The sequence below is a fragment of the Myotis nattereri genome (assembly GCF_964212035.1).
Source record: "Myotis nattereri genome assembly, chromosome: 8".
NCBI lineage: Eukaryota > Metazoa > Chordata > Mammalia > Chiroptera > Vespertilionidae > Myotis > Myotis nattereri.
Genome location: NC_138083.1, coordinates 80,246,689 through 80,272,758, shown reverse-complemented (window position 1 = coordinate 80,272,758; position 26,070 = coordinate 80,246,689). Strand labels below are relative to the sequence as shown.

General features: G+C 37.1%; 1 protein-coding gene across 1 annotated transcript in view; it reads left to right on the top strand.

The window, feature by feature from the left end:
- The window catches only part of RIT2 (Ras like without CAAX 2), a 248,210-nt gene that overhangs the window by 66,776 nt on the left and 155,364 nt on the right, over positions 1–26,070 (top strand). The window lies entirely within an intron of this gene.

Sequence of the window (26,070 nt, the reverse complement as noted above, 5' to 3'; positions counted from 1 at the left end):
CATGCATTCTCTCAGAACCTTGAATATTTCCTTAATATCATTTATCTTTATGTAATTAAATAAGTATTTAGTTAATTATACGTTTAAATAAAGAGTCACGAGAGTAGGAACCCCCAATATATTATTCACTAGTGTTTCCCCAGACCTTTTCAGAATGCCCGGCATATTGTAGTGCTGAATAAATATTTGTTGAATAAAAAAATTGGGTGAACAAATATTTCTAGCAAAACATTTACCATTTTTAGATTTTTCTACAGTTAATTTTTGAGTCCTAGAAAGCAACTAATCAAATGTGTGCTAGTTAGTGTTCTTTTGTAGAAATTCCCTGTTATATTAATGGCTATTTCTTAACCTAAAATAGTTACCAAAAGAAACTTTCCTTGAAAAATTAAAAGCACTATGCATGCATACATTATTATGTCTTCTGCTTTCTATTTTTATTCTCATCTCCTGCTTCTTCCTCTCTATTTAATATTTTTTTAAAATATGTTTTTATTGATTTTAGAGAGAGGGAAAGGGAAGGGGATAGAGAGATAGAAACATTGATTGGCTGTCTCCTGCAAGACCCCTACTGGGGATCCAGCCTGCAACCAGGGCATGTGCCCTGATGGGGAATTGACCTGGTAACCTCTTGGTTCATAGACTGATGCTTAACCACTGAGCAAACCTGGCTGAGCCTCTTCATTCAATATTAATTCATAAACAAATTTTTTGGGAAGCTACGATGATCCAGGCATTGTACAAGGCACAGGAATAAATAGCACATAAAATTAGGCAGAAATATGTTTCTTATTGATCTTCCCTGCTTAATTTTATTTCATCATTCTTAAGAGCTGATTGTATGTCTTTATCTGGAGTCCAATTGTCTCTTTTTCTGGTTGCATTAGGATGACTTCAGGTCATTATGTAAGTATAGCACACAATCTGATTAGAGTAAACTGGCCGTAAGGACTTATTCAATAGTTTCTTTGGGTTGCTTTTCTTGCAGAAGAAAACAAACAAACAAAAACAACCCCCACAAGACTGCTTTGACAAACAGTACAGTAATTGGTGATCACTTTATGAATTTACTTGGCCATACATTTATTCAGTACCCACAGTGCCCAGAAGTTCATATGACCAACAATTTTCAAGCGGTGCCTACAAAGCCTATTTTCAAGGAGCACATACTCTTGTAATTGATTCAGCCATGAATGCTTTTCCTTGTTCAGTGATTCAGACCTCCCATTTCACTTACTAGCCATGAATACTGCATAATACACGCATGTGAAAGATTTATAATCTTCCTGAGCAATTGGTAAGAACTGTAACTAGCTCAACAGGAAAAGAATAAAATGCCATATCTGTAAAAACAGCAATGTTCTTATAGTTAGTCATTTAACAGAGTTTTCAGATAGTACCATAACCATGGAAACATTCAGTTAACTATCTGTGATGTTGACTATATTCATTAGCTAATTAAAATTATCTGTGGTTGCCCTGGCTGATGTGGCTCAGTTGGTTGGAGCATCATCCCATATACTGAAAGGTTGTGGGTTGGATTCCTGGTCAGGGCACATACCTAGGTTGCACGTCAATCAGGGCATGTATTGGAGACAACTTATCGATGTTTCTCACATTGATGTTCCTCTCTTCCTTCCTCTCTCTCTAAAATAAATAAAAATATATCCTTGCATGAGGATTTAAAAAATAATAAATAAAATAAAATTATCTTTGGTCAAACTAAACAACTAGAGACATATACCAATTCTAGATATAGGTGCCCTTGAGGACAATAGTGTGCCTACAATAGAAGCACTTCTCAACATTTTCTATGCTTATTCAATGATTATAAGTGGGCACTTAGTATGAGGTCAAATACCTGATAGTTATACTTTGTCTCTTTTTAGTAGTTAATTTTTAAAGACATTGTAAGTACTCTATTGGCTCTTAATTAGCAATCTTGCATAGCAATTAGAATGAGGGGAAAAATATTCATACTGGTATGTACTAAAACGTGGCCATTATTGCTGATAAATGCAATATATGAGATAAAATTATTTTAAGCATATCTTAAAAGAGCTAACAAAATTTACATTTACTTCCCCTAATTCATGCATGTGTTGGATTTTTTAAAAAGGACAGTATAAAATATTTCACATAGGAAATCATGTAGAACTATAACATACATCTTGGTATTTTCAATTTTTTAGTGGTATTTAGATTAATTTACTCAGTGTCATATGTTTACAAATTTGTTGAGCTAGAATCTAAATCTATATTTATTTGACCCAAAGTTGGAGCATTTAACTACTGCCTCCTAATTTATGGCCTCTTCAAAGTGAATCTTTGTTATTAGCCATGGCTGATTCTGCTTAATGCTTTTCATTTAACTAGTGTAATTCTAACTACTATGTTGAAATGATTTCTGGAGAATAAAGAGGTCAGCTATTTGACATTTCATATCAAAGTTGTCCATATCAGCATGCATTTACTCAGCATGAAATGAAGACATGGAGAGAGACATTTAGGTAAGTTTGATTCATGTAAATAATGAAATGAACATGTCATACATATGTCCATGTTCTACAATTTGCTTTCTTTGATTAAAGACAGTCCCAGGGTGTGCATTCTCACTGGGACAAAGATAGATGGAAGCTAAAATTAGCTATGTGGAAAATCAATTTGAAAACTATCAAGCACCAAACCAATGCGAGCAACTATTTTTCTACTAAAAGACAGTTATAAATATTTTATTTGATTAGTCATGTGATAATAACAGTAATTAAATTCTCCAGACATGTATTTTATCTATGAAGGTCAAAATTATTTGCCAAGTTATTTTGGGTTAGAATCATTCCCTGAATAGATTCATCTTTGTGCTTACGTGGCTATCTGAATATTTTATATATTAAAGAAAAACCTCATTCTGTTTTTATTCAGAAGCTAGATAGTAGCATTTTAAAAAGTCAGTCGAAGAATTTGTATGCATATACGCATAACCCATGGACTCAGACAATAGGATGGTGAAGGCCAGGGGTGGGGGTTAAGGGCGGGCTAGAAGGGGTCAATGGGGAAAAAGGGAAAGTATGTAATACTTTCAACAATAAAGATTTTTTTAAAAAAATCAATATTTCTTTTTCTAAGGTCCTATGGAAAAAGACATGCAGGTTATGATTTTTACAATAGTTTTCTTAAATATGTTTTGCATACTCACAACTGTAAACCTACTTTTGTCCACCTCTGTATAGGTCATGCATCTAGGAAGAGTGAAACCTTCCTTAATCAGAACCAAATGAACTAATTGAAAGATTCTCACCAGTGGCTATATGAGACCATAGTGGACCATTGTAAGAAAAGCCAGGGCTATAACGATCAGTATGTAGTTGGTGATGTAGCCTAAAACTTTTAATATGTTGGCATGTGTTATATATGTTAGCCTTATCCCAACTATATTAATTTTTCAAGTTTTATATTTCCATTGAGTTATGCTTTTATCTCTATCCTATCTTCACTCTAATTCTTTTAAAGAGTTGTATATGCTGGTTATTTGCATTTTCCAAACTCCTATTCACTCATTTTTAAATTATTTTTTTTATTGTTGACAGTATTACGGATGTCCCCTAATTCCCTCCCATAAAGGGATACCTCAATCTAGTTAGTTAATATATACCATTTTATGCTATATTATACATATCATATTTGTTTTCACATACAATTTTATTATAGTTATTTCTAGGTTAATTGAATGACCTATGGGTAATTAATTTTAAAAATTTCCTAAGGATGGACAACTTATTTATTTCTGGTTTCTCTCTCTCTCTCTCTCTTTTTTTTAATATATTTTATTGATTTTTTACAGAGAGGAAGGGAGAGAGATAGAGAGTTAGAAACATCGATGAGAGAGAAACATCGATCAGCTGCCTCCTGCACATCTCCTACTGGGGATATGCCCGCAACCCAGGTACATGCCCTTGACCGGAATCCAACCTGGGACTCTTCAGTCCACAGGCCGACTCTCTATCCACTGAGCCAAACCGGTTTTGGCTGGTTTCTCTCTTATGTAAACAATACTACAATAAATATCCTCCTTAGGCTAAAGCATGTGTTTCTATAGGGCACACACTGATAAGTGTAATTGCTAGGTTAAAAGGCATATGAATTTTACATTTTAATAAAAATTACAAAATTACCCTCTGAGGAGACATATAAAATTCCATGATAGCACATGATGTAATTTTTATAGCTTTCCCAACACTAAATATTTACATTTAAAAAAATTCTTTGCCAAATGAATGAAATATTATATCTCATTTTTGGTTATCTGAAACATTTTAGATATGAAATATGACATACAGAGTGTATACAAAATGAGAAGCACTGCTCACTAATTTATCACACAGTAACAGCTCATATAACTAGCACACAGCCAAAACAGTGTACATTGTCAGCATCTCAGAAGCACCTGTCATGTCACCTACCAAAAACTGCACTCTCTACAACCCCAGATTGCTTTTGCTTTTCTTAATAGTGTTAAAATGAAGCAAACATCCTGAAGAATTTAGTATAGTTTTGACCATTTTGTAATACTTATGCAAATGAAATAGTTCAGTCTATATTATTCTGCATCTGGGCCCTTACATTCACCATTATGTTTGTGAAATTTATCCATGTTATTGCATATAGCTGTAAAAATAGTTAATTTTTGTTTATTCTATGGCACTGTGCAGGTTATTGAATGTTCTATTGCTATCTATATAAGTAACATGTACGAGAATTTTCCACCTTAATTAGATTTCTTCTTCTTCTTAATAGATTAGTCTAATCCATTTTTTAGTCTAATACACGTTTTCTTTGTTTAGTGGTATATATAGACTCATTCCTGCTATCCTATTTTGTGTTTTCTATTCACTGTGATTATATATATATTTACTTTTATTTCCACTTCTCCTTTCTTTGTTCCTTCAGGTATTGCTCAAAGTTTTTAATCCACTAAAAGTCTCTTTCTTGGCAAAGTTAGGAAATTGTTACTATATTTTTAAAAACCTGTTTACCTTTTTTAAAATCTTTATTGTTCAAAGTATTATATATATACTAGAGGCCAGGTGCACAAAAATTCATGCACTCGAGGGGGTCTCTCAGCCCAGCCTGCATGCTCTCACAATCCGGGACCCCTCAGGTAGGGTCCAGTCCCATCGCAGCATGGCTCCGGTACCCGGAGCCTGTGGGCCAGGGGTAGGGACCAAGATTCCCAGATTGCAGCATGGCTCTGGTTCCCCAGAGCCTGTGGGCAGGAAGGAGGGACCCAGATACCAGTCCAATCACAGCATGGCTCCAGTTCCCTGGGCCCCAGAGCTCTCTGTCGACACAGCACCCCAGCCAGGGCTCAGAGCTCCCTCCCACCGGGGCATGGCGGGGAAGGGAGCTCTGGGCCATGGCTAGGGTACAGCGGAACTCTGGGTCTCCCATGATTGCGAGTGTGGCCAGCCTTCAAACCTGGGGCCCAGAGCTCCCTGAATCCAACACGTCGGCAGGGACCCAGGGCTGACTCCCACCGCGCTGGCTGGGACCCTAGCCTGGTGTTCAGTCATCTGTCTGGTCATTTAGGTAGTGATGGCCCCTGGATTTTTATTTATTAGGATGTAATTTTTTTTTATTCCCCATTGACCCCTTTTTCCCCCATTGACTCCTTCTAGCAAGCCCCACCCCCACCCCAGGCCTTCACCACACTATTGTCTATGTCCATGGGTTATGCATATATGCATACAAGTCTTTGGGTTAATCTCTTCCCACCCACCCTCACCTTCCCTCTGAAATTCTAAAAGTTTGGGGCAGACCTTTACACACTCCGTATTAAAATCAAAGCTTCAGAATGATCTTATGATAATTCAAATATGATCATATCTTCACATACATTCACACAACACAAATACACACACATAGACACACACACATATTCTCTTTCTGATTAAGATTCTTCAATGACTGTCTTAATCTTTTTGTGCTGCTAGAAAAAATTACCATAAACTAGGTTGTTTTAAACAACAAAAGCTTATTTCTCACATTTCTCAGTCCTGGATGCCTGACATCAGGGTGCCAGCATGTTCAGGTTCATGGTAAATGGCCTCCTCCTAGTTCACATGTAACCACCACCCCCCCCCTTTTTTTTTTTTACTGTGTCCTCACATTGTGGAAAGAGAGCAAGCTAGCTCCTCAGCCGCTTCTTATAAGGGGCACTAATTCCATTTATGAGGTCTCCACCCTCATGGCCTAATTACTTCCAAAAGGCCCCACCTCTAAATACCATCACATTGGGATTATGGTTTCAAGGTATGAATGGGGGGGTGGGGCAGTATGAACATTCAATCCCTTGCAATGAATTTCCTTGGCAATTAGGCAAAAAAAAATAATACATCCAACTAGGTTGTACTTGGGCTGCTCTTTGTCAAGCTTTTAAGCCTAACTGGGCATCACTCTCTCCTTCATCTCGCTGCCCTTAAGCAACACTATATTTTTTTGAGCTAAGTCTCAATGCCTTTCCTCCCTCCATCAAGCTCCTCCACAAAGTGATCTATGAGCATAAAGTACGTTCTTATGCCCTGCTTCCCCTCTACCTCTACCTCCATCCTCTTTGCCCTGCTTAGTTAGCATCAATTCTTACTTCAGAACTCATTGAAAGTATCAGCTCTTCAAGGCTAAGTCCCCTGACATTCCCATCAAACATGAGTCAGCCAGTCTTCCTGAACATGATTATTGTTTTTTCATGAACATCTTTGCATTCAAAATCCCAGTGCCTTTCCTGGGAATGGAACTTTGAAGAAACTCAATTTGTATCAGGTGAATAAATTTAGATATTTTATTGTAAGTCCTCAGGAGAAACTTAATGGCTCAATTATGGCAGCGTTTTACATATCTAGCTTAGAGCTGATGAATCTTGAAGAAAACAAAAAGGGCCCAGCTTATGAAAGGTATTCAAAAGAAAGGATCTTGGGTTCTCTTCTCAAAGTCAGTTTTTCCTTTTCTTATTCATCTGCAATTTTAATACAGTTATTTCTCTAGTTTTCAAGTCTACAGCATTAAATACCAAAAATTCCAGTGGAATAATTGATTATACAGTTGGTCACTCTTATAGTACCAATGCTTTGGGTCCAGATAATGCAGAATAAAACAGTTACGTTACAGGAATGTTTCATACCAAAATATACCAGTATACCAAAATATTCCTGCTGCCTTAGCCCCAAATAATCACATGTTCTTTTGTTAGAGTTGTGCTTTACTTTTATGAGCTCATCTGCAAACACTAGGAGCAATAAATTCTGTCAGTGGATAATGAAAGTTCAACATTCCTCCAGTCGGAATGAGGAACTGCAAGAGCAATAATTCTTAGCCCTGGTCCCTAGACACTATATCACTAAAAATCACAGGGAAAATGAAAATGATTGATACATGTTTATATTCATGACACACATTCACACTAGCTGGCTAACTAGGTTGCATATTCAATTTGCTTTAAAAACCAACCAACCGACCGTTGTGGTTAATCATAAAATAGCATAAGAGTTTGTAAACCAAAGTACAGAATCATGCATTCAAATAAGACTTAAAGTTATCAAATTGAATAGTCATCATTTTAGTCATGTTACAGTCTTTAAAATCATGACTATATTGTGTATAGTACACAAATGTACACACAGGAAAGGTTCACTCTTAAAGAAAGGCTTTGGATTCTAGTCAAAGGAGATGAACTAGGTGATCAGATTGGATAAATGTATTTGGTACAAAAATGATGTGTGCTAATGCTTTCTCACCCTTTATATGTCTTACACTAAAGTAACATTGGAGCTTATGTGCTAGAACTCCTAAAATATTAATAAAATCAATAATGTTAGAGTGTGTAGCATCTTCATATGATGATTTTTAAAAAAAAAAAAAATTTGTTTTTAGCAGATTACTTAACCTCTGGGACCAGAGTTTCTTCAGTTACAAAATCTGCTGTCAAAATATAGGGTTGTGATAAAGACTGATTGAGATAATATGTGAATGATATTATAAACTATCTAAAGTCCTGACTTAAAAATTACTTTAGTATATATTATACCATGTAAATATATGCTAACTTTTTTCTATATATAAACTAACACATAATAAATATAATTAGTTACCTTATCCTTGGAGGATGGAGTAGAAAAAATAAAACCAATAAAGTGAATAGGGATAAGACTCAAAAAGTCAGGAATGGGAAGGATAAAGACACCAGCATTTGTATTTCTATAAGTTTAACTGAAATCTGAAAATGTATTAATTTCCTGTAGGTCCTCCGAAGTATAGTATACACATATTCCAGAGTAAACGATCACTTATATTTTAAACAAGACAGCTCTATTGTACATCAATTCAAGTTGAAAATGCAGCTTTGAAGAGGTCATCTATAGATAACACTGTTCCCATTTGAAAAATGCTATGATTTTGATACATAGAAGCAAAGAAAAAAAAAGAAATAAAAGAAAAGCATTTTCTGAGGGCGATAAGGTATTTTTCCATTGCTTTGCAATCCAGTAAATTTTAAACAAATAGTCTTGACCTTTACACAATAATGATCAGTCCAAAGTAATTTATATTTCTAGGTCATAGCATATAAAAAGGAGAAACATGATGAGCATTGAGGAACCTTATATTTTAATATTAGCCCCTTTCACAATTGGTGTTGCTCAGGGCTGAATTCCTATGCTGCCATGGTTATGGACAGAGTTGAGCACAAACACAGGAAGAAAAGATAGTTCCCCCCTGAAGTAATTTCATGGGCACCAAAACACCCTCCTGACCCTAAATATGTATTTTACCACCTGCAACTCATGCAGTCTTGAGTTTAATATAAAAATATTGATGCCTCCTTTTTAAATCACAAAAGTATGTTAAAAGATATATGAAACACTTAACACTCTATCTTTTGAGCAGTACAAGGAAATGACATTTATAATAAATTTTCTAGAATTTCAGAAAGGAAAATGACCTCTCTGAGTTAGAGAAGTCTCAAAAAGCACTAGATACATAATACTGGAGCTGGCCCTGCAAGAACTCTAGGGTTAGTAGAGGGAAAGGGGGGGTGTTCATGGGTGTGGAGTAAGGAGTGAGCAGATAAAAGGAATAAATTCATATCAGTAGAGTTGAATGTAACGTTCTTAAATTAGGCCTAAGAATAGTTCGTTTTCTGCCGAAACTGGTTTGGCTCAGTGGATAGAGCATTGGCCTGCGGACTGAAGGGTCCCAGGTTCGATTTTGGTCAAGAGCATGTGCCTTGGTTGCGGGCATAAGGGGATATGCCGGAGGCGGCTGATCGATGTTTCTCTCTCATCGATGTTTCTGGCTCTCTATCTCTCTCCCTTTCTGTAAAAAATCAATAAAATATATTTAAAAAAAAAAGAATAGTTCATTTTCAGGATTAAAAACTCATTGCCTGGTTTTAATTTATGTTATTTTTCTTTACCAAAAATTCTTAATCTAGATTTGTTTGAGATCCAATAAAATAAGAACTGGGGGAAGATTATGCAATTTATGCCCCCATCTCCACCCCCACCCTCCATTCTTTTCTTATCCCACTCTGGTCCCTCTTTCATTCCACAGCCTGAGGGACTTATCTGTCTCTAGGTTTGTATTGCAGCTGAGTAAGAACACTGGCTGGCACCTTTGGTTGTATTATGCGACTCTTGCCTGCCTCACTGATCTCATACTACATCCTGCCCCATTCTAGTCCTTGTTCATCATTCTCTAGTCAACATCAACTTTATGCTATGCCTTGAGCACACCAAGCTTGATGCTGACCCTGGTATAACCCACAAGTTGTTTCACCCACCCATAGACTCTTTCACCTAATTCCCTTGGCTGAATCCTTTTCATCGTTCAATTATCATCTTAAATGTCTTCTCTTAAGAATCTAGCCCTCTACCCTTATACAATTTTCTGCATAATACTTATCAATATCTGCTGTTTTTCTTGGACATATATTTTGTTTCATTGTTTATTACAGGAACAGAACTAGGATTTATCTGTCTCAGTTCCCAGCAACCAGAATATTATATTGGGAACAATATAAACAATATTGTATTGTTTGAAAAGCAATTGATTGTTCTACCACCTTTCCCACCAAATTATGTAAAGTTGAACATGTGGAAACTTCTCAAGGACAGCACAATTATCCATGCATTTTTTTTTTCTATTTAATTCCTATAAAACTTCACCACAGCCTAGAGCTCTGGTATGTGTGCCTGTGGGTGCATTCTGAAATTAAAAAAACCTAAGGTTTTTCAATTAAACTGCTAGTGTACCCATAAGAAATACAGAACCAACCTGCCCAATGGGTATTCTTCCTTTGTGAAATAGAAATACAGCCTTGACTTCCACTGAAACTCTAACCATTTTTAAAAGAAACACTTTTATTTTCAAGAGTTTGTGATTATTATTAATGATTCCAACCTAACAAATTGTTCCAGAGAAATGCAATGGTTTTCTTTTTAGACTATGCATGAGCTGGAAAAAAATGTCAATTAAATTGAGATGATGTGAAAGGCAGAAAAAACACAGAACTTAATTTTCATATTATGACTGAATGTTAAAGGAATAGAAAATTTGCAAAGTTCAATCAAGTTATGAGAGGCAGCAAAAACAATGAAATATGATGGTGAGAACAAAGTAAGCTACCTCTTCCATTTCCTCATTATAAAGTCATTTTTACATTAACTCTCTTCTATTGGAAGACTAAAGCTTAATTCAAGTTCAATAGGAATTGATCATTATGAGAATTTCCCTACGAATCTGTAGTGTTTTATTCAGAGACTAGGGATGAAGGCTGTGGAGTACAAGTTTAGAGTATGATAAATATTCAATATTGATTCGTTGAAAGGTTTGGTCTAGGTAGTAATGGGAAATATTTGCTGATGCACATTTTTGACAATTAATTACACTCACAAATGGGAAACAATTCCTAAATTGTGGTGGATATGATTGTTTTCTGAAACAAATGAACAAGCCTATTTTATATTGCATGAAACCTCTTGACAATAGCTGGTAGAGTTAATCGAGTCTGGTGGTGAGAATAAGGCAAACATGACAGAGTGGGTAAAACTGGCCAATTTCCAACATGCTCATTAATCACGTGACTAATCTGAAAATGAATGCAGCATGCAAATTAAAGGTGAAAGTGACTTCCTGGTTTGGAGAGATACCAGCATGTGAAATTGTGTGGATTCTTAACACTGCATTAGGCAGGGGCCTGAGATGTGTCAATGTCATGCTTTAATTAGAATACAGTGGTAGGTGGAACATGCTTTAGAATTAAACATACATTTCCATAAAATTTAATCTGGTTAAAATGGAATCCAGTGATGCAGAGAAGCACTTCTGAAATTGTCTTTAATAAGACTATGCAAATATTCAAACTGTTTAAAGAACTAGGGAAGGGTTCCGAGCATATTCCAGCTGCCTAATTTCTCTAAACTCCATCAATAACCAGCTTTATGTTTTCTGACACTTCGCTTTGCTACTCCATTTATACTGAAAGTGGAAACGTTTTAACTATTTAAGGACATCTGCTTTTTCCCATCCCTGCATAGATTGTGTGAGAATGCATAAGAAAAACTCTGAAATGCAAATTCTGTTTGAACCATTTTGTCTCAAATGACCTATTCATATAGTCAGTTAGATCCACATTAAAAAATATAGCTGACATTTTCTTGCATTTATTTTCATTCTTTGAAAAGAGAAAATATTACATTATTTAAAAAATTGTTAAATATTTTAACCAAAATTTTTACTAGTTACACATGGGGAATTGAAATGTGTTAGACTTTATTTAAAATATATTTTTATTGATTTCAGAGAGGAAGGGAGAGGAAGAGAGAGATAAACATCAATGATGAGCGAGAATCATTGAACAGCTGCCTCCTAACACCACTTACTGAGGATCCAGCCCACAACCAGGGCACGTGCCCTGACCAGGAATCGAACTGTGACCACCTGGTCCATAAGTCAATGCTCAATCATTGAGCCACACCAGCTGGGCTAGACTCAATTTAGATAAATTTGAGATTCTTTACTGGAATTCCTATCTAATTCATATTTTGGAACAAATGCTAAATACTTAAAATTTTTAGTCTTTGAAGATCATTTAGAATAGTGGGAGTTTGGTACATTTTCTACTGAATACAGTAATTTTTTTTGTGTTGCTTTTTTATGTTTTCAATGTAATATCTTATCCGATATCCACACAACCTTAACAGACAGAGATAATTCCTATATTTTTAACCAATTAGAAAACTGAGATCCACAGACTACACAGTGAGGAGATAATTTTGTGAATCCTTCATTTTGTTTTAATAAAAATGCATTAATTCCATTTGTTTCAAAGAGCAGATGATTTATCAAGGTGATATAACTAGAAAGAAAGATTTATCCCAAACTATCCAAACTTGTTTTTCATAGCTGGTAGAAATATTAGCTATGCTCAGAGGTTTCATATAGAATGGTAAAATACGGTTTATTTCATAATGAAAAAAATGATCAACCAACTTTCACTTTTTTACTTTGAATTGATGTTTATTGAGATAACGTAAAATATGGTTCAGCTTCATAAATTATTAAGCGGAAAACATTCTTGTAAACCCTGAAAGAAGATTAAACATTGGCAAACACCCCCAAAAGCTCTCTTTCTGCCTTCTCCACTACAGATAATATCTATTTGCCTTGAACGAAATCCTTTCCTCAATAAACTTTATAATTTTACATCAAATCCACTATAGTTTAGCTTTGCCTTCCCCACCATCCCCAAATATATGTTGTAAGTGTAGGTATAATCCTATATAATAAAACCCTAATATGCAAATCAACTAAAGGGCAGAACAACCAGTGGAATGACTGGTCGCTGTGATGTGCACTGACCACCAGGGGGCAGATGCTCAATGCAGGAGCTGCCCTGACTGGGGGCAATTCCTGCATTGAGCATCTTCCTCCGAGAAGGAGGCAACCGATGGTGGCAATCAGGGAGTGGGGCCGGCCAGCGGATAGCTCTAGGCCGCCAGCCAAGGTGGTGCCAGTGGGGGGGAGGGCCCAATCGCCCACCCACAGGTTGCCCCACAGATCGGCCCTGATCACCGTCCAGGCCTAGGGACCCTACCCTACATATTGGGAACAGTCTCTTAGATTTAAAAATTAAAACCTGGCAAGGCTACTCTAACACTGAAAAAACAGGATGTTGCAGCATGATCTCTGGCTTGCACATTTTGAGGTCAGTCCTGATTCTGACACTTATGACTGTGTGACAAAGCTAATTACTTAACTTCTCTCTGCTTCAGTTTTCCACCCATAAGTTGGGGAAAATGGTACTACTGCCTCAGAAGGATCATGTTATGTACTACTTTTTATAATCAGCGCAAAAAATGTAGCTGCCCATACAATAGCAAGATATATGAAAAGTATGTACCTGTATGAAAAGTATGGTTACTGATGCATACAGTGTCCTGGATTGCAAGAGGAATCAGGCCTAAACAGGCAGTCAGACATTCCCTGAGGGTGCAGGCTGGGCTGAGGGCCCCCCCACATGCACAAATTCCATGCACCAGGCCTCTAGTTATATATATAATTACCCTATCTAATAAAGAGGGAATATGCTAATTGACCCTCACACCATCGCAAAGATGGCGGTGCCCACAGCCAATAAGGAGGGAATATGGTAATTGACCACCCCGCCCTCAAAGTAATGAGTTAATTCTCTAGCATCCTCCATTCCTTCTTAATCTCCTCTTCCATAGGAAGGCCTCAAACCCAGTATTGCCTTGTCCTTCCCTGTGTACATCACCGCCTATCAATATATCACCCAGAGTGGTATCTCACTACAATAAATGAAATATTTCACTTTTGGCCTGATTAGTAGAGACGCTGAGGGTTTCTTAACTCCTGCTTCTGAATAAATGCAGATATCCCATCTTCCTGCTATAGCCAAGAGGGTTTGAACAGTTTTTGTGAATACCTTACTTTGTTGACTCATATTGGGATCCTAATTTTTTTTTTAATTTATTGATTGATTTTAAAGAGAGAAGAGAGAGAGAGGGAGAAACATCAATTTGTTGTTCTACTTATTTATACATTCATTGGTTAATTCTTGTATTTGCCCTAACTGGGGATCAAACCCACAACCTGGAGTATTTGGTTTACCCAACCGAGCTACCTGACCAGGGCTGGGATCCTTATTAATAGAAATAAGTTCAGATATTTTATAAAAACCAATAGTTTGAATTTAAAAGTTTTCATAGTGTCCATAGGCATTAAAGAGGGGAGAAAAATAGCATCCTCAGAAAATTACATCAATCTCTAGGGAGCGTTGTCCTGTCATAAACAGTCCATTTTACAACCCTGTCAAAGACCTTTTGCATACCAATATCATTTAATCTATTACTATCATTCTCTATTTTTAATAATATTCCCATATAAATATGTATCATTCCATACCTTCATTAAAACCATTAATAAGAATGGAAAACACATTGTGAGAAATGACAGGATCTATAGTAAACTATTAGAAAACTTCCTATGTACTGAAACAATTTACTGTTTACCATTCTGGATGGAGTATTTCAAACATTTACTAATTCCTCTGACAATATTTGATCCCACCTTATGCTTCTCCATTTTGTTAACTGAGATTGCAAGTCAAACACCTATCAAACCCCATTTGCTTGCACAGTGATAGTTCAAAATGCCATCCATATGTTTTGTGGAAGGACATCATTAATCAGATTTGCACTCCATTGGAGTAACTACATATTCTTTTCAAATCTAATTATATATCTTATGATTTTATTTGTTCTTCTCAAATGATAGTTTTATCTTTTGATTCTCAATACAATTCTCATCCTCTAAAAGAAGTAAGAAGTGAAGGAATTCTGATGTTTTTCCCATTTATCAGCATTACACACTCCTTTTGTCACCTTATTTTGCCAATCTTAACAACTCTAAAGATTGAGAGAAATGAAATTAAAGCCTAAGTCTCTTGATAAAAAAATAAAAATCTCCAAGGTCCCCATGGGCTAAGTACCGTGCTGTATCCAATTTCTACTCCTAAATCACTATATAATTATCTGAGCCATCTCTGCTTTTGGAACTCCTCCTTAATTTTCCAAGTTGAACTGTTTGACTCCATTTCTTCAATGGAAACAGCCTCTCCTGCCTCATGGATGTCTCAATACTTCCCTAGCTGCAAGTATATGGGATATGCACACTTGTATATAAATACATTACTTGCACTCTCTCTTGTCTCACAACCTGGAGCTGTGATTTTTACAAATCCATGCAGTTTCTTTAACATTAGAGTTTAAAGAAACGGGAACCTCTGGTGTTGTACATTATATAACATATGCTTATTAGTGTTGGATTTTTTTATGTCCTCACCTGAGGATATATTTTCACTGATTTTAAAGAGAGAGGAAGAGAGAGAGAGAAAGATTGATGTGAGAGAAACATTGATTGGTTACCTCCCATATGGGCACAACAGGGGATCAAACCCACAATCCTTTGGTATATGGGATGATGCTTCAAACAACGAGATACCCAACCAAGGCCAAAATATTTTTTGAATGAGTAACTGGGATACAAGATTGACATCACCAACTGTTTCTCTCTGGCATAAAAGTGTGGAACAAAGTGATTGCTCAGACGGGTAATAACTTTAGTTTTGTTTGTTTCATGTGGTTCTTATTTGCCTTTTCAAACATTCACTTTTTTTCCAAAATTCAATCATTACATTGAATATAAGAGGAAAGGGATGAGAAAAGACAGGAAAAAGAGACATACATCTGGAAGTTCCTGCTGATAGCACCTAACCAAGTAGGGGGAGACAGGTGCCAGTCACACAGCCTCCAGATGTGGCAGATATCTCTGCATTTCATGCCTGAGAAGGGAGAGAAAAACTGAAGCATAAATTATGCACTCTAAAATCAATTGGCAGCTGTGTGCCCTTGTCTTCTGCTCCACTGAGTTGCTCTGAAACACCAGGCTGTTCCCATCGAGTGGTGGAAAGGTAAATGGGGACCAGGTGTTTGAAGGTGGCACATAGACTATAAATGAGAACTGCTGCTGTGGACAAGAAAGGAGAAAACTAAGCCTTACATGGTGTAAAAGCCGGTAAGAAGGAGGAGGGATCAGTGCTAGCTAGGTCTGGGGAAATTCTTCTCATTAAAAGATCCAGGCTGGTAGGTGGCCAAGTTCAAGTTCTCTTTAAAATGATGTGGCAGTCACTTCTCCAGGAGGATTTGAAGGTGCCCCAAAATGGAAAGAACTTGGGCATCCATCATTCACATAACCTCCAGTGGATAGAGACAAGTGAATTCTGAGGATACCACACTGAACCAGGTCAAAATTAAACTAGTTGCACTGATCAAGCAATCGCTGCCATTATTGCCACTGGGAATGATGTTTGCCATGCTTTACTATCCTCCCATACATCCCAGTTCCATGGCACAGGGATCCGCAGATGTTTACTTTTGAATCAAGGATTTCATTGAATATATCTGCTAGGCAAGTCTTAGGTCGAAGGCCTGTAACCTTGTAGCAAAGAAGGCTGGAAAAGGGACTGGCTGCTTCTATGTCAATCATAGGAATGTAGGGCTTAAAACATGCTGGCTGTCCACTAACTGCTTTTCCTCTCATACTAAATGTGGTTTCATGAAAGATTCTGCTCTGCATTATTTATATCTAAGTATTAATATAAGAGTGGCCCAGATTTTGGAGTTATGTTTTCATTCAGTTCAATTAAAAAACAGCATCTAAACTTCAAAGTAATCCTCTTTACTCATTTGATTAGCCTTTGAAAAACAACCAGCATAGCAAAAAAAAGAACAGCTTTTGGTATCTAACAGACCTAGTGAAGTCTTCCAACCACCTCTCACTCTTATTAAATTCATCTTTAAATTGGGCATATCTATAATAATAAAAGCACAATATGCTAATTAGACTGGACATCCTTCCAGGCATCCTTCCGGATGACCTTCTGGACAAAGCCCGGGCTGTGAAGGAAGCCCGGGTCCTGGGTGCCAGAGGGAAGCTGGTGCTAGCAGCCAGGAGAAGGAAGGCCTACCCTTGTACAGACTTCATGCATCGTGCCTCTAGTTGAAATATATGTAATGTCTTGTGTGACAAATAAGCTGAAAGAATTGAGCAGGGTATTAGACACTCAGAAAAGGTAAACTGAATTTATTGACCACCTATTATATGCCTGTCAGAATGCTAGACAATGCACACACAATGAATAAGGCTCCGTGCTTTCAAATAGCTGAGACCAAATAATAATAATTATTATTATAATTAGAAGAAGAAGATGAAAAAGAAGAAGGAGGAGGAGGAGGACGAGGAGGAGGAGGAGGAAGAGGAGGAGGAGGGGGAGGAGAAAATGGTTAACATGCTTTAATAGAGCTCTGTGCAGAAGTACAGGAAGGGGAAAAAGTTTCTCTCTGGGCTGGTAGAGGAAGACTCCATAGGGAAGTGTGATGGTTAATTTTGTGTGTCAACTTGATTGGGCCATGGGAAGCCCAGGCATTTGGTCAAACATTATTCTGGGTATGTCTGTGAGGGTGTTTCTGGATGAGATTAACATTTGATACTAGACCGAGTGAAGCAGATTGCCCTTCCTAATGTGGGTAGTCCTCATTCAATGACTTTAGAACCTGAGTATAATAAAAAGTCGGAGTGAGAGGGAACTTTGCCTGCCTGATTGATTAGGCTGGTACAAGGGTCCCCTTCTGCACTTGGACTGTAAATTATACCATCAGCTATCCTGGGCCTCCAGTGTCCATAGTTATGTAAGCCAATTTCTTACACTCAATCAATCAGTCAATCAATCTTACATATCAAGATGCAATTTAAATGCATAATTAATATTTTATGAAATACTGGTTCTGTTTCACTTGTAAATTATAATTTACAATATAATTAGGTATGTCATTCATTTGTATTTTAAATTCATTTCCGGTCTTCTCCAATCAAGAAGGATTGCCCTAGCTAGTTTGGTCTAGTGGATAGAGCATTGGCCTGCAGACGAAGGGTCCTGGATTCAATTTCGGTCAAGGGCACATAGCTCAGTTGTAGGTTTGATTCCTACCCCTGGTCAGGGCTCATGTGGGAGACAACCAATTGATGTGTCTCATCGATATTTCTCTCTCTCTGTCTCTCCCCATTGTTCCACTCTCTCTAAAAATCAGTGTCGAAATATCCTTGGGTGAGGATTAAAAAAACGAAGGCTGTGGATGGGTGTGAAAAAAATATTCCTTTTGTATTTTGAGGCTATGGACTCAATGATTGCAATAATCAATCCTCTGTCTAGCTCTGTCTTGGCCAGTACAGTAACCCTGAACCACATGAGGCTGTGATGCACTTGCCATGTGACTTGCCCACATGAAGATGTATTGTAAGCACAAAAAGCTCAAAGGCTTTCACAGCTTCATATAAGAAAAAGAATGTAAGATATTACATTAATATTTTTGTATGCTGCTCACACATTCAAATGCTTTTTTAGAAAAATTTAGTTGAATAATGTGTTAAAATTATTTTTTTCCATTTCGTTTACTGCTTTAATGTGGCTACCAGAACTTGTAAAATGAATATGTGGCCTCTATCACATGACCATTACACAGTACTGCTACTACAGGGAGCATGGTAGGACCTGGTAACTTCTTAGAAATACAGAATCCCAGCCCCAGATTTACTGAAACAGTGCCCTTTAACAAGATCCCCAGGAGATTTGTATGTACAGGAAAATTGTGAAGCACTACTCTAGCCCATCATCCTTAGCATACACCCCGTTTTTCTTCATCCACAGAGGAAATTTCATTTCTGCAACCTGATTTTTAGAGAGACTGACAAAGTGAGGATTATCCGTCTTCAAAAAGAAGGCAAGCCTAGAATTCTAGATGTCATTATTCTCTGTGTCCAATTTATCTTTAGTATATACATAGGGTTCAGTTGTTAAAATGCCATGCTCAGCAAGCCTGAGACACACGACAACTTCATTTTATCAGGTTTGAGAAGGAAGCAGCATGAAGCATTTCTCCTGTTCATACATTGCTCTTCAGCAGGCTGCTGCCAAAACCCAGGGTCCATTCTGGCCCCCAGGTGCCCTCCTGCCTCCTGCAGCTCCTCTGTTCACCTGCTCCTCCCCATCTCTGCGCCCATAGCAGTTAGCAGTGTTTTCCCTTTCCCTTCCATTCTGCTTTTATCTTCTCTGCTGATCATCCCCTCGGGCTCTGCTTCCTGTTTCTCTCATGACAGCTAATTTTGTGCAAAAGTAATCTGAGAGTAAGGTGTTTGTGCTTGATAATAGCTTAATATTTTACCTCTCCTGTAGTTTTATTGCATTTTAATAGGGAGTGCCTGGAAATAAAATGGCTTATCTTAACTAGAGAGAATAAAACAGAAGGGGTGGAATTTGGGGCACCTGCCAGACCAAGATATTTTGGACAAGAGGGTCCTTTGGTATCATTCTGTTTTTCATTCCTATAAACCAAATTCTCAACATTGTCGGAATTCACTCAATATGAACTAAATATCTAGAAGTTGTCATAATGTGAGATAATTGATACAGGCTAGAAGACAAAATGGAAATCATTGAAAACATAGTTACGGTATGGGTTAATTTCATGCAAATATTGTGTCACCATAAAATATGAACAATTAGAGAACTGGAACTGGGTAGTTCCCTCCCCCCCTTTTTTTATAATTGAGTAACTGAGAATATTCCCCTTTTAAAATGTTTTTAAGTAGGAAAAGTGTATTGCATATATAGAAAAGTATACCAAACAATGATTTATCACAAGGATATATCTAAGTAATCTTTGTCCTGGTTAAGAAAGTATTTTCCAACAAATATTGCTTAGTCTGGATATTTATCTTTTAATTCTATATGAATGGAAACCTACAATGTATATTATTTTAGGTCTAGCTTCTTTCACTCAACATTATACTTCTAAGCTTTATCCATTGGTAGTGTGCTGTAGTTTCCTAAATTTCATAGCAGAAACTATCCACTGCATGAATAATATGCTGGGTTTTTTGCAAGACTTCTATGAAATCTTTATCTATTCTCCAACTCCAAATGCACTTTGTTATGCCTCCTTTGCGGCCTCATTTGTGGAAAAGGGTCACATCTTATTGAATTTTATATCACTAGTATTTAGTGTTATTTTTTTAGGAACATATTAGAAACCAAATAAAGATTTTATAAATATCAAAGAGTAAGTGAAAATAGCATGCTTTTTTACAAGTTGTGTGAAATTGAGCAAATTATATAACCTCTCCAAGCTTCAATTCCTCCTCTGTAAGTGGAGGTGGGGATAGTTCCTTCATAGGGTTATTATGAGAATTACTAGTAAATGACGTAATGGAACGTTAAAAAAAATACATATATTTTGACCATGCAAGTGCAGTGTCAGTGCTCAGTAAATGATAGTAATAAAGTTATAACTTAAAAAAAACACACCAATCTCTTGCTCACTTTTCATTGGAAATGGCCGCCTCACCTGCTCCACCATCCTGGGCGATCAATTGGGGCTGTGCTTCCTCCCGGCTCCCTTTGTGCCTGGGAGCCAGGCGACAGCCCCTGCGCCATGCCACCGCCACCGCTGGTCGCCATCTGCGGGGGTGTTTGGCGGGGTGATCAAGCCCCCACTCACACCTGCCTTGGCCTGGCACTGCCTGCTCACCTGCTCCACCATCCCCCACAGTTCCGCTCTAGTTGGGGCCCATCAGGGCAGCAGGCCTCCACTGCTGCCTACTGCCAGCAGGCTGTTGCTGATGTCTGCCATGTTCCTCGCTGCCCCCTGGTGGTCAGCGCACATCATAGCGAGTGGTTGAACTCCTGGTCCAAGGACCACCCAAAGGGACAATTTGCATATTAGGATTTTATTATACAGGATTAGTATTTAAGAAGTCTTACCACTCCAGACAATGAAGGTATTTTCCTACAGTACCTTCTAGAAGCATTATTGTTTTACTTTGCATGTTTATATTTATAACCTGGCTAGCATTTATTTTACTATATCCTGTGAGGTAGTAGTCAAGTTCCATTATTTTTAATGTTTATATCTGATTGACAGCCCTCTTTCTTGAAAATACTTTCTTTTCCCTACTGCCCTGAATGCCAATTCTGCCATCTGAAAAAGGGTTCTTTAATGTATGGGTTCCCTGTTCTGTCAATTTATTTTTCTATCTTGTGCCAACATCACATTGTCTTAATTGCTGCAAATTAAGAGTAATCCTTGATACATAGAAGAGCTTATTGTTCTATTTTGAGATTGTCTCAACTATTTTAGACTCTTCTCATTTCCATATTAATTTAGAATTAGTTGGTGGATCTCCACTGTTCCCTCAAATCTGTTTGGAATATATTTATTATCAATTAGGGGAAAATTATAATCATTAAAATATTGAATCTTCTAATCCATAAACATTGCAAACACTTCCACTTATTTATATCATTTTTAATGTTTCTCATAAAGTCTTACAGCTTCTTAAGTAGAAGTCTTGCAAAATTTTTAAAAGATTCATTCTTTGAAATTTGATTTTGTTATGATAATGAATACCATTAAATATCTTCATTTCTTATCTTTTTTGTTGCTCATATATAGAAAAATTGTTTTTGTTCTGTTGATTTTGTTCCCAGAAAACTTAATATATTCATTTATTCAATTTGCTAATTTATGCCTGGAATCTTTGACATTTTATACATACCCAAAAGATACTTTCTATGAATAACATTTTCTCTTTATCAAGTTTATTCACATCAGGCATATTCTTGCCTAACTGAACAGGTTAGAACCACCAGTATGATGTGAATAAAAGTATTTATAATGCGTATTTATTCTTATCTTGTATCTAACCTCAGAGGAAGTGATTTTAGTATTTAATGTTCATTTTGGGTTTTGTTTAAGTAACCAGTGTTAGATTCTGTGCCTATCAGAGTGTGAAGCATAGATTACACACTCAAATACCTATTGACATCATTATTGATAAATATACTGATATATTAGATTTGTATCAGTGCTGATTCAGCCATGATTTAACTTTTTGTTACAGTGAAAGTGTCCAGTACAGTATGTTCCAAAATGCTTACACACACACACACACACACACACACACACACACAATAAAGATCATTCATTTAAGTAATTCTTTGACAATGTTCTTATATATTATTCAAGCCTTTATATTTTATTGTCCTTTAAAAAATAAATGACTAATATCTTAGAGATATATACTAGCTTATATATATATATCTTCACTGTAATACTAATTATCACACATTTTAGGTATTCTGGTAAGGCATATAAGAAGTATTAAATTATCTTTATGATTTTTAAAACAGCATCTAGTGAAAGTTCAATGATCATCTAATATTTTCTCTCAGATACATATTGTGGTTTTAAGTTATCCTAATTTCATATTTACAACTAAATTATTTTAAAGTTATTTAAATACATATGCTTGTTCTACAAAGGAGTTAAATAAATTATTTAAATAAATTTTCCAGAACACCTTAAGTTTTTTAAATTAAATTAAAATTCCATATTTTTTATAATTATTGAAAACATCCTGCCAAATCCTCTGTGATTTACTTGGGAAGAAAGCATTCCCACATGGGTAAGTATAAATAGCAGAAGTAATTTAGATTCAATATAATTTCATGGTTAATTTGAAGCAATATACATTTTTTAAATTACAACATAACATGCCTAGAGTTTGAATTGTGTGGGGTTTTTTTTATTTTATTTTAAGCACCATGAAATTTGCAACTTTTGTTGATCCTTCTAAAGCTCCTATGCATTGACTAGCATGTACTCTTATCTCCATCTTGCAAAAAAGATCAAGTGTCTGGCCAATCATAATTTCAATATTTAGAGATGATTTTGAGGCTTGAATACAGGTCTTTGATTATTACTTCTGGTAAAATACTGCTGGAGAGGGAGAGTGAAGACACATGCCAAGCGAAGCAATAGTCTCAAATCAAACATTCCTGTAAAAATGAATTTTACAGTGCTAGATGCCTCCAAGAAAGTGGCCCCATTGGGCTTTTCTGTGCAAACAATATCGTAGGCAGTTGCTGCCATTTCTGCCTGATAAAGCTTTGTGTACAGTTGGCCTCTTGCTTGGGAAGATAAATGAGCTCACTTCAGGGTTGGGTCTATAAGCAGATGATTGAATTTCAGGGAGGTGTTTATATGCATTCAAGAGGAGTATTTCTGTCACTGCATTTCTGCATGGGAGGTCACAAAGGGAGTGGATGGATGGAAACAGAAAGGAAGATTGTTTATCGGGAGGAAATGAAAGGGATTAGTTTCTGTGGAGGCCAGGCAGGTGACCTAGATTCACAACACCAGGATGTGTACTCTGATGGATACTTTTTAAAAGAGAGAAAGAAATCTTGGCTATAGGGCCTGGCTTAATTTCTAGCCAATTCACATCGAGTCTCTTTGAAGGGTTTTTCTAATCCCAGGAGAAGCTTTTATTTGACATATTTTCATGTGCTGGGTTTATCTAGGTCTCAGATAATCACACAGTGAAGTTCTCATATGGATTACTCAGCATGATCCTGGCCTCAGCAGGCTCTTTTTGGGGGCCTTTGAGTTGAAATGAGCAAAAATGAAATCTGAAAGACTTACATGTGATCCTTGGGTCACAGAGCCCTTTCCAAAGTAACTACTCATATTTCCCTATGAAATTGAAAAACAACCCTATGCATCTCCAAAAACTATTGCAAGTAATTCCACAAGATTTCTCTTTTGTAAGAGGAAGATCAGTGAGAATATAAAGGGCAGTGTAATAAAAAATAGAGAGACTGTGTGGTTGCCTGCACACTGAATGGTTTTAGGATGGCTAAGAGTGGCTAAAAACACACTAGATTTACCTCCTTGCAAGTTGTATTTCCCACAATTTCAGCTTCTTAGAGCACAATTGTAAGAAATAAATGTCCTTGAAGGTAAGCTATATGTCCTATACGTTTTTAGATCTTCACATCCCACTGCATATATGTGTATCTTCCATTATGATTCTACTAGAGGCCCAGTGCACAAAATTCGTGCATAGGGGCGCGGGGTGTCCCTCAGCCCAGCCTGCACCCTTTCCAATCTGGGACCCCTCAGGGTTTAGGTCCCAGGGATCGGACCTAAACCGGCAGTCGGACATCCCTCTCACAATCCGGGACTGCTGGCTCCCAACCGCTTGCCTGCCTGCCTGCCTGATTGCCCCTAACCACTTCTGCCTGCCAGCCAGATCACCCCCTAATCACTCGCCTGCCAACCTGATCGACCCCTAACTGCTCCCCTGCTGGCCCAATCACCACCAACTGCCCTCCCCTGTTGGCCCAGTCACCCCTAATTACTCTCCCCTGCCAGCCCGGTCACCCCTTACTGCCCTTCCCTGCAGGCTTGGTCCCCCCCAACTGCCCTCCCCTGCTGGCCTGATCGTCCACAACTGCCCTCCCTTGCTGACCATCTTGTGGCTGTGGGCACAGCCATCTTTGAGAGTGAGGCAGTTAATTAGCATATTCCCTCCTTATTGGCTATGGGCACTGCCATCTTTGAGGGCAGAGCAGTCAATTAGCATAGTCCCTCCTTATTGGCTGTGGGTGCCACCATCTTTGAGGGTGTGGCAGTTAATTAGCATATTCCCTACTTACTGGCTGTGGGCCCCACCATCTTTGTGACAGTGTGAGGGTCAATTAGCATACCCCCTCTTTATTAGATAGGCTAAGTTCCTTGAGAGTGGAGACCATGATACTGTGTGTGTGTATGTGTGTGTGTGTGTGTGTGTGTATTTATTTGTGTCTCACTACTTGCTAAATCAAAAGGTTGTGAAAATAATAATTTATGTTTGCATTTCAAAATCAATAGTATAAATAATTATTGAATTGTGTCAAAATTCAATGCTGTTCTAAATATTTTTGTGGTGATTCAGTTTGCTATTTACTTATACTATAATTGGTGAATAAAATAATACAGAAATTGTAGGCTGACTCTATGAGTTTGTGAGTTCAAAACTGAGAAGTTTCAACCATGTTTCACAAATGATGATATACTCACTGTAGGTATTTGAACAGGCTGAAATATATAGGATGGGATTGGCATGAATGAGGAAATAAATGGATTAATGAAGTAAGATTCTCAGCTCTCACCCCAGAGCTTCAGACCCAGATATTCACTATTTTCACTGAAATGATACACAGATATGGCAAAGTACAGAAGCAAATACTTTGATTTTTTGTAGTTTTCATGTAGAAGTCTTCACCTCAGTCATTGTAAATGGAATCATTTTCTTAATTTTATTTTATGTTCATTCCTATTGTTTAGATATTGTTTAGATTTTTGTGCATTGACTTTGTACCCTGAAACTTTGCTAAATTTTTTTAGAAGTTCTATTTTTTTTTGTGTGTGTGTGTGTGTGTGTGTGTGTGAGAGAGAGAGAGAGAGAGAGAGAGAGAGAGAGAGAGAGAGAGAGAGAGAGAAATCTTATAATTTTAAAAATTGGGGCATTAAGCACATTCACAGTACTCTGCAATCATCACCATTATCCATTTCCAGAACTTTTTCATCTTCCCAAACAGGAATCTTGTACTCCTTAAACAATAACTTCCCATTCACCCCTATCACCAACCCCTGAATTCTTTAGAAACCATGAGGTTTCTACATGTAAGATCATGTTATCTGCTAACAGAAAATGGATGCATTTTATTTATTTTTCTTGCCATATTGGTCTAGCTAAAACTTCTAGTACTATCTTAAATAACAATGGTTAAAGCAGTTTTGTTCTTGATCTTTGGGAAAAGCTTTTAGACTTTCACACTGAGTTTAATGTCAGCATACAAATTTGTGGTGCATGCATTTATTCCATTAACTGGTTCTCTAGGGAACATCACCAGGGTACCTCAGATCATGAGATTTTCCTGACAAAGGAGAAATATACTTTATTTTACTTTAAGCAGAAAGTCCCTTTCTAATATTTTATGGGTTGTATCCTTCTCACTGTATGTACTCTACTTGACTGGAGTATCTGAATCTTTTACTT